The sequence below is a fragment of the Bos indicus genome, chromosome 23 (genome assembly GCF_029378745.1).
Source record: "Bos indicus isolate NIAB-ARS_2022 breed Sahiwal x Tharparkar chromosome 23, NIAB-ARS_B.indTharparkar_mat_pri_1.0, whole genome shotgun sequence".
Classification (NCBI taxonomy): domain Eukaryota; kingdom Metazoa; phylum Chordata; class Mammalia; order Artiodactyla; family Bovidae; genus Bos; species Bos indicus.
In genome coordinates, this window is record NC_091782.1 from 3,223,989 (window position 1) to 3,234,696 (window position 10,708).

Consider the following 10,708-nt stretch of genomic DNA (forward strand, 5'->3'; position numbering starts at 1 on the left):
GAGATTTCTCTAGAAATCATCCCTATTCCTGACCACACAGTCTAGCTCAGTATTGTAGATACATACTCTTCCATATTTCAAGCTAGGCAATAATAACTGATGTCAGTAAGTTTTCTTGAAGAGGTAACATACACTCTTAAAATCATTTATTTTAAATTTTTTAAATTGAAGATTAATTGCTTTACAGAATTGTATGGTTTTCTGTCATACATCAACAAGAATCAGCCATAGATAGGTTCACCCATGTCCCTTCCCTCTAGAACCGCCCTCCCATCTCCCTCCCCATCCCACCCTTCAGCCTGTCACAGAGCCTCTGTTCGAGTTCCCTGAGCCATACAGCAAATTTCCACTGCCTATCTAGTTTGCATATGGTATTGTAAATTTCCATGCTACTCAAATTTTGAAAACCTCAATAATCCATCAGAGTAAACAAAGAAGATGTAATAAATTTGCTATCATTGGTCTAAATTCTTCACCCTGATGTCCTAAACACTCCCTAAAATCTGGTCCCATTATTTTAATTTTAATTTTCACTTCCTACAACTCCTGAAAAAAGTAAGCTTTTTTCAAAACAGAACAGCCTCCACATTTTTTTTTTCCAAAAAGTAAAATACAGTCATGTGAGGTCTGATTGAGAACTTTAATTTCCCTAGCATTTATGCAATGGCACCCCACTCCAGTACTCTTGCCGGGAGAATCCCATGGATGGAGGAGCCTGGTGGGCTGCAGTCCATGGGGTCGCTAAGAGTCGGACACGACTGAGCGACTTCACTTTCAGTTTTCACTTTCATGCATTGGAGAAGGAAATGGCAACCCACTCCAGTGTTCTTGCCTGGAGAATCCCAGGGACGGGGGAGCCTGGTGGGCTGCCGTCTCTGGGGTCGCACAGAGTCGGGCACGACTGAAGTGACTTAGCAGTAGCAGCATTTATTAGGTAGATTACAATGCAGGGAATAACCTGTTGAAAACAAATTTGAAAAACTGTCCAGCTTTTTCCATGAGACCGGAGAAGGCAATGATAACCCACTCTAGTACTCCTGCCTGGAAAATCCCATGGATGGAGGAGCCTGGTAGGCTGCGGTCCATGGGATCGCGAAGAGTCGGACACGACTGAGCAACTTCACTTTCAATTTCATGCATTGGAGAAGCAAATGGCAACCCACTCCAGTGTTTTGCCTGGAGAAGCCCAGGGACGGCAGAGCCTGGTGGGCTGCCATCTATGGGGTTGCACAGAGTCAGACACGACTGAAGTGACTTAACAGCAGCAGCAGTTTGTCATGAGACACTTGTGTTTCAGGTATAAAAAGACTAGCTGGTCTATCCATCCTGATTAGTGAGAACTTTAAGAAAGGTTGTGAAACTGAAAGTCACTCAGTCATGTCCGACTCTTTGTGACCCCATGGACTCCATGGAATTCTCTAGGCCAGAATACTGGAGTGGGTAGCCTTTCCCTTCTCCAGGGGATCTTCCTAACCCAGGAATTGAACCCAGGTCTTCCGTATTGCAGGCTGATTCTTTACCAGCTGAACCACAAGGGAAGCCCAAGAATACTGGAGTGGGTATCCTATCCTTTCCCCAGCGAATCGAACCATGGTCTCTTGCATTGCAGGCAGATTCTTTACCAACTGAGGTATCAGGGAAGCCCTTCAGAAAGGTTAAGGATGTACAAATCAGCTCAGTTTCTCATAGATAAATACACTCATCAGAGAACACAAAATTCAAGGTCAACATGACTCTGAGGATATGAGACTGTGGCTGTACACTTGTTACATTAAAGGGCTAAAAGAAACAGAAATAACATCAACAACAATAGTAGTAATAGTAACTGTTACATACTGAGTACTTACTATGTGACAAATGCTGTAAGAAAGTCTTTTCTTGTATTTAGTTTTCCCACATCCCTTTAAGATAGGTTTTATTATTATTTCAACTTGATGGATGGGGAAACTGAAACTCAGACTTTTTAATAAATTCACCCAAGGTCACATAGACTAAAGGTTTTGAAAATAGGACTTTCTACCTCCAGAACATGCATGCCTAACACTTTTCTGCAGAATGCTCTAGGCAGTGAGACAGTTGTGGTCACCCTTCTTAGAATAATGGGGATTAAAATCAATAACTGAGGAAGAGTTACATCTCAGCTCTGGTTCCAATTCAGTTTCAAGTGTCCATTGACCTTGGGTAAGATCACTAATGCACTTTTGCAACAAAGGTCTGATGACTGTTACATAGTTCAACATCTTTTACGCAGATACTCCACTCTAGAGCAACTTATGAACTAATTTTCTGTTTCTATAATTATTGTATATGTTTAATGTATATGTCATTGACTGATTCTCTGCATAAATATACATATATATAAATTAATGAATGATCCTATTTTTCACGCAAGCAATACGTTGTGATTAACCTGGCTTTTTATTTGTGATTTTATTCATTGATATTTCTCACCAGCCAATTGTTAGAAAAACTGGATTTCTCATTTGTCTCAACTGATTATATGTTTTGAATCTCGTAAAAACTTTCAAGTAGTTCATCAATTATTCAACATTATGTTCCAATTAATTAAAAAGTTTTCCAAGGTCCAATTCTCAGTATCTAGCGTCTGTGAAGTTGAGAACCTGAGAAGTCACTGAAGATGTATTGTTTTTGTTCAGTCACCAGTCGTGTCTGACTCTGCAATCCCATGAACTGCAGCACTCCAGGCTTGTTCAAATTCATCCCTTTAGTCCGTGATGCCTTCCTTGTCACATACTCTGCCACCCCCTCCTCCTCCTGCTCTCAGTCTTTCCCAGAATCAGGGTCTGTTCCAATGAGTTGGCTCTTTGCATCAGGTAGCCAAAGCATTGTGTTTCAGCTTCAGCATCGTCCTTCCAATGAATTGGTTTGATCTCCTTGCTGTCCAAGGGACTCTCAAGAGTCTTCTCCAACACCACTGTGGTGGATTCATTTTGATATTTGGCAAAACTAATACAATTATGTAAATTTTAAAAATAAAATAAAATTAAATTAAAAAAAAAAAAAAGAAAGTACCAATTCTTCAGCACTCAGCCTTCTTTATGATCCAACTCTCACATCCATACATGACTACTGGGAAAACCATAGCTTTGACTATATGGAAGTTTGTCATCAAAGTAATGCCTCTGCTTTTTAACATGCTGTCTAGGTTTGTCATAGCTTTTTCTTTTTTTAATATAAATTTATTTATTTTACTTGAAGGCTAATTACCTTACATTATTGTATTGGTTTTGCTATACATCAACATGAATCCACAATGGGTGTACACATGTTCCCCATCCTGAACCCTCCTCCCTCCTCCCTCCCCGTACCATACCTCTGGGTCATCCCAGTGCACCAACCCCAAGCATCCTGTATCATGCATGCAACCTGGACTGGCGATTCGTTTCACATATGATATTATACAAGTTTCAATGCCATTCTCTGAAATCATCCCAGCCTAGCCCTCTCCCACAGAGTCCAGAAGACTGTTCTATACATGTGTGTCTCTTTTGCTGTCTCACATACAAGGTTATCATTACCATCTTTCTAAATTTCATATATATGTGTTAGTATACTGTATTGGTATTTTTCTTTCTGGCTTACTTCACTCTGTATAATAGGCTCCAGTTTCATCCACCTCATTAGAACTTACTCAAATGTATTTTTTTTAATGGCTGAGTAATACTTCATTGTGTATATGTACCACAGCTTTTTTATCCATTCATCTGCTGATGGACATCTGGGTTACTTCCATGTCCTGGCTATTATAAACAGTGCTGCGATGAACATTTGGGGTACACGTGTCTCTTTCAATTCTGGTTTCCTCTGTGTGTATGACCAGCAGTGGGATTACTGGGTCATAAGGCAGTTCTATTTCCAGTTTTTTTAAGGAATCTCCACACTGTTCTCCATAGTGGCTGTACTAGTTTACATTCCCACCAACAGTGTAAGAGGGTTCCCTTTTCTCTACACCCTCTCCAGCACTTGTTGCTTGCAGAATTTTGGATAGCACCCATTCTGACTGGCATGAAATGGTACCTCATTGTGGTTTTGATTTGCACTTCTCTGATAATGAGTGATGTTGAACATCTTTTCATGTGTTTGTTAGCCATCTGTATGTCTTCTTTGCAGAAATGTCTGTTTAGTTCTATGGCCTATTTTTTGATTGGGTCATTTATTTTTCTGGAATTGAGCTGCAGGAGTTGCTTGTGTATTTTTGAGATTAATTCTTTGTCCATTGCTTCATTTGCTATTATTTTCTCCCATTCTGAAGGCTGTCTTTTCACCTTGCTTATAGTTTCCTTTTTTGTGCAGTGCCATAGCTTTTCTACCAAGGAGCAAGTGTCTTTTCTTTCATGGCTGCAGTCCCCATCCACAGTGATTTTGGAGCCCAAGAAAATAAAATCTGTCACTGTTTGCTTTGTTTCCCCCTCTATTTGCCATGAACTAAAAGGAACAGATGCTATGATCTTTTTTTTTGAATGTTGAGTTTGCATTAACTTTGTTACTCTGTTCTTTCACACTCATTAAGAGGCACTTTAGTTCCTCTTCACTTTCTGCCATAAGGGTGGTGTCATCTGCATATATGAGGTTATTGATATGTCTCCTAGCAATCTTGATTTCAGCTTGTGATTCATCCAGGCTGGTATTTCACATGATGAATTCTGCATACAAGTTAAATAAGCAGGGTGACAATATACAGACTTGATGTACTCCTTTCCCAATTTTGAGCCAGTTCTTTGTTCCACTTCTGGTTCTGACTGTTACTTCTTGACCTGTATACAGGTTTCTCAGGAGGCATCTAAGGTGGTCTGGTATTCCCATCTCTTTATGAATTTTCCACAATATTTTGTGATCCACACAGTCAAAGTCTCTAGCATAGTCAATGAAGTAGATGTTTTTTCTGGAATTCCCTTTCTTTCACTATGATACAATGAGCACTGGCAATTTGATCTCTGGTTCACTGCCCTCTCAAAGCCCAGCTTGTATATCTGGAAGTTCTCAGTTCAAGTTCTGCAGAAGCCTAGCTTGAAAGATTTTGAGCAAAACTTTACTAGTATGTGAAATGAGTGCAAGTGTATGATAGTTTGAACATTCTTTGACATTACCCTTCATAGAGATTGTAATGAAAACTGACCTTTTCCAGTCCTGTGGCCATTGCTCAGCTTTCCATTCCTGGTAACATACTAACTGCAGCACTCTAACAGCATTATATTTTAGTATTTTAGATAGCTCAGCTAGAATTTTGTCACCTCTACTAGCTTTCTTCGCAGTCAGTTCAGTCAGTTCGGTTGCTCAGTCATGTCTGACTCTTTGTGATCCCATGAATTGCAGCACGCCAGGCCTCCCTGTCCATAACCAACTCCAGGAGTCCACCCAAACTCATGTCCATTGAGTCAGTGATGCCATCCAGCCACTCATCCTCTGTCATCCCCTTCACCTCCTGCCCCCAATCCCTCCCAGAATCAGAGTCTTTTCCAATGAGTCAACTCTTCGCATGAGGTGGCCAAAGTACTGGAGTTTAAGCTTTAGCATCAGTCCTTCCAAAGAACACCCAGGGCTGATCTCCTTCAGAATAGACTGGTTGGATCTCCTTGCAGTCCAAGGGGCTCTAAAGAGTCTTCTCCAATGCTGCAGTTCAAAAGCATCAATTCTTCGGGACTCAGCTTTCTTCACAGTCCAACTCTAACATCCATACATGACCACAGGAAAAACCATTGCCTTGACTAGATGGCCCTTTGTTGGCAAAGTAATGTCTCTGCTTTTGAATATGCTATCTAGGTTGGTCATAACTTTTCTTCCAAGGAGTAAGCGTCTTTTAATTTCATGGCTGCAGTCACCATCTCCAGTGATTTTGGAGCCCCCCCCCCAAAAATAAAGTCTGACACTGTTTTCACTGTTTCCCCATCTATTTCGTGACATTGTGCAGCAAGAATACTGGAGTGGTTTGCTATTCAGTCCTCCGGTGGGCCACATTTTGTCAGAATTCTCTACTACGACAGATAGGGTAGCAATATTTTAAAATATTGTCAGTAAATTCATATGATTCTTCAGCATCCAAACATGGGATAGGGTGCAAAACAGAGAAGTATTATCACTATCTCATCTACAAAAGTAACTTCAATAATTTCATTTTCTTTTTTGTCTATATCAAACAAACCTAACCTCGGAACAATTGTAGAAAGTCATTATTTAAAATGAATTTACATTAATATGTATTTCATTGCTGAAATTATATGGAAATTAATAGATAAGAGAAAGACTTTTTAAGGTAACTGCATAGTTATAAATATCAATATTCAAAACTAAGGTCAACTAATTTTGAAAAGTGACAGATATTCATTCTACTTTATTAAAGCATACTCAGTCTGATTTCCAAACCAAAATCAACCCTAGAAGTCCATTACTGTAATAATATATATAGTTTTAATTACAAATTTAATTCCAGACTAACAGAAGATATTAAGAGGATATCTTCTAACAGAAGCAGAAGATATTAAGAAGAGGTGGCAAGAATACACAGAAGAACTGTACAAAAAAGAGCTTCATGACCCAGAAATCACGATGGTATGATCAATCACCTAGAGCCAGATATCCTGCAATGCAAAGTCAAGTGGGCCTTAGGTATCATCACTACCAACAAAGCTAGTGCAGGTGATGGAATTCCAGTTGTGTTATTTCAAATTCTAAAAGATGATGCTGTGGAAGTGCTGCACTCAATATGCCAGCAAATTTGGAAAACTCAGTAGGCCACAGTACTGGAAAAACTCAGTTTTCATTCCATTCCCCAAAATGACAATGCCAAAGAATGCTCAAACTACCACCCAATTGCAGTCATCTCACACTCTAGTAAAGTAATGCTCAAAATTCTCCAAGCCAGGCCTCAGCATTACATGAACCATGAACTTCCAGATGTTCAAGTTGATTTTAGAAAAGGCAGAGGAACCAGAGATAAAATTGCCAACATGTGCTGGATCATCAGAAAAGCAAGAGAGTTCCAGAAAAACATCTATTTCTGCTTTATTGACTATGCCAAAGCCTTTGACTGTGTGGATCACAATAAAAGGTGGAAAATTCTTTAAAAGATGGGAATACCAGACCACCTGACCTGCTTCTTAAGAAACCTGTATGCAGATCAGGAAGCAATAGTTAGAACTGGACATGGAACAACACACTGGTTCCAAACTGGGAAAGGACTACGACAAGGTTGTATATTGTCACCCTGCTTATTTAACTTATATACAAAGTACATCATGAGAAACACTGGGCTGGAAGAAGCACAAGCTGGAATCAAGATTGCGGAAGAAATATCAATAACCTCAGATATGCAGATGACACCATCCTTATGGAAGAAAGTGAAGAAGAACTAAAAAGCCTCTTGATGAAAATGAAAGCGGAGAGTGAAAACATTGGTTTAAAGCTCAACATTCAGAAAACTAAGATCCTGGCATCTGGTCCCGTCATTTCATGGCAAATAGATGGGGCAACAGTGGAAGCAGCATCAGACTTTTTTTTTTTTTTGGTCTTCAAAATCACTGCAGATGGTGACTGCAGCCATGAAATTAAAAGATGCTTGCTCCTTGGAAGAAAAGTTATGACCAACCTAGACAGTATATTAAAAAGCAGAGACATTACTTTGCCAACAAAGTCTGATTTCGTCAAGGCTATGGTTTTTCCAGTAGTCATGTACGGATGTGAGAGTTGGACCATAAAGAAAGCTGAGTGCAGAAGAATTGATGCTTTTGAACTGTGGTGTTGGAGAAGACTCTTGAGAGTCTCTTGAACAACAAGCAAGTCCAACCAGTCAATCCTTAAGGAAATCAGTCCTGAATATTCTTTGGAAGGACTGAAGCTGAAATTCCAATACTTTGGCCACCTGATGCGAAGAACTGACTCATTGGAAAATACCCTGATGCTGGGAATGATTGAAGGCAGGAGGAGAAGGGGACGACAGAGGTCGAGATGGTTGGATGGCATCACTGACTCAATGGACATGAGTTTGAGTAAACTCTGGGAGTTGGTGATGGACAGGGAGGCCTGGAGTGCTGCAGTCCGTGGGGTCACAAAGTTGGACACAACTGAGCAACTGAACTGAACTGAAGTGAACAGCAAAGCAAATTCCCAGAATGTTGATTTCTTATTTCTTTTCTCAATTCACTATGTAGTCTCAGATTGTATTATTATATTTGAATAACTTAAGTGATGCTTTAGTATTTGAAATTTATTTATAAATTTTCATTGAATTATAACATATTTACAGAACAGTAAAGAAAACAGTTCATTCAGCCCCTGATCAAGGAAATGCACAGATCAGTGAAATCAGGTCTGAATCACGGTGCCAGCTTTAGTGTTCCTTCTCAATTCTAATCTAACCCCAAACTCCAAACACCTTAGAAAGGTTTACTGTTTTTCATTTTTTTAATACTTATCCAATTAGCATGCTTTTTTTTGTGAGATTTCTCTGTGTGGTTTACTTGTACCAATACATTCTTTCTCATTTTGTAACATATGAATAGTCTCTACTCTATCCATCTATCTAATTTATATTGGAGTTTTTTTTTCTAATTTTATTTTATTTTTAAACTTTACATAATTGTATTAGTTTTGCCAAATATCAAAATGAATCCGCCACAGGTATACATGTGTTCCCCATCCTGAACCCTCCTCCCTCCTCCCTCCCCATACCATCCCTCTGGGTCGTCCCAGTGCACTAGCCCCAAGCATCCAGTATTGTGCATCGAACCTGGACTGGCAACTCGTTTCTTACATGATATTTTACATGTTTCAATGCCATTCTCCCAAATCTTCCCACCCTCTCCCTTTCCCACAGAGTCCATAAGACTGTTCTATACATCAGTGTCTCTTTTGCTGTCTCGTACACCGGGTTATTGTTACCATCTTTCTAAATTCCATATATATGCGTTAGTATACTGTACTGATGTCTTTCCTTCTGGCTTACTTCACTCTGTATAATAGGCTCCAGTTTCATCCACCTCATTAGAACTGATTCAAATGTATTCTTTTTTTTTTTTTTAATGGCTGAGTAATACTCCATTGTGTATATGTACCACAGCTTTCTTATCCATTCATCTGCTGATGGACATCTAGGTTGCTTCCATGTCCTGGCTATTATAAACAGTGCTGCGATGAACATTGGGGTACACGTGTCTCTTTCCCTTCTGGTTTCCTCAGTGTGTATGCCCAGCAGTGGGATTGCTGGATCATAAGGCAGTTCTATTTCCATATATTGGAGTTTTTATAAACAAAATTGCTCTTAGAATTTTATTTTATGTCACGAGTTGTGTTTACCTAGGAGCTGAATTGCACAAATATATTACATTATACAAGATGCGGCCAGAAGCTTCCAGAAGAGATCTAACATAATTTACACTCCCAAGAGCACCTAATAAATTCTTCATTACTATAATATTGCTAGTACATGGTATTAACAGTACAGCCTTGGTAATCTTACCTTTGGTGGTCAGTTTATAAACTCCATTCAATTTTCATGAAAAATATTGACCTGTATTTCTTTTCTGCTGTTAATGTTTGTTATCAAGATCTCTGCTAGATCATAAAATGAGTTAGAAAGTGTGCACTGACTTTTTCTAATACTATCCAAAAAAATATGTGTGTGCAGTGTGTGTGTGTCTCTATTGTTTTTTTTTTTTTGTACATTGCTTGGAAGAATTCAGCAGTGAATAAAACTGAAACAAGCATGTTCTTCATGAAGGCTTTAAATTATAAATTCATTTCTTTACTGGAAAAGGTCAGTTTTCATTCCAATCCCAAAGAAAGGCAATGCCAAAGAATGCTCAAACTACCGCACAATTGCACTCATCTCACATGCTAGTAAAGTAGTGCTCAAAATTCTCCAAGCCAGGCTTCAGCAATATGTGAACCGTGAACTTCCTGATCTTCAAGCTGGTTTTAGAAAAGACAGAGGAACCAGAGATCAAATTGCCAACATCTGCTGGATCATGGAAAAAGCAAAAGAGTTCCATAAAAACATCTATTTCTGCTTTATTGACTCTGCCAAAGCCTTTGACTGTGTGGATCACAATAAACTGTGGAAAATTCTGAAAGAGATGGTAATACCAGACCACCTGACCTGCCTCTTGAGAAACCTATATGCAGTCCAGGAAGCAACAGTTAGAACTGGACATGGAACAACAGACTGGTTCCAAATAGGAAAAGGAGTATGTCAAAGCTGTATACTGTGACCCTGCTTAGTTAACTTATATGCAGAGTACATCATGAGAAACGCTGGACTGGAAGAAACACAAGCTGGAATCAAGATTGCCAGGAGAAATACCAATAACCTCATATATGCAGATGACACCACCCTTATGGCAGAAAGTGAAGAGAAACCAAAGCCCCTTGATGAAAGTGAAAGAGGAGAGTGAAAAAGTTGGCTTAAAGCTCAACATTCAGAAAACGAAGATCATGGCATCCGGTCCCATCACTTCATGGGAAATAGATGGAGAAATAGTGGAAACAGTTTCAGACTTTATTTTTGGGGGGCTCCAAAATCACTGGAGATGGTGACTGCAGCCATGAAATTAAAAGACGTTTACTCCTTGGAAGGAAAGTTATGATCAACCTAGATAGCATATTCAAAAGCAGAGACATTACTTTGCCAACAAAGGGCCATCTAGTCAAGGCTATGGATTTTCCTGTGGTCATGTATGGATGTGAGAGTTGGACT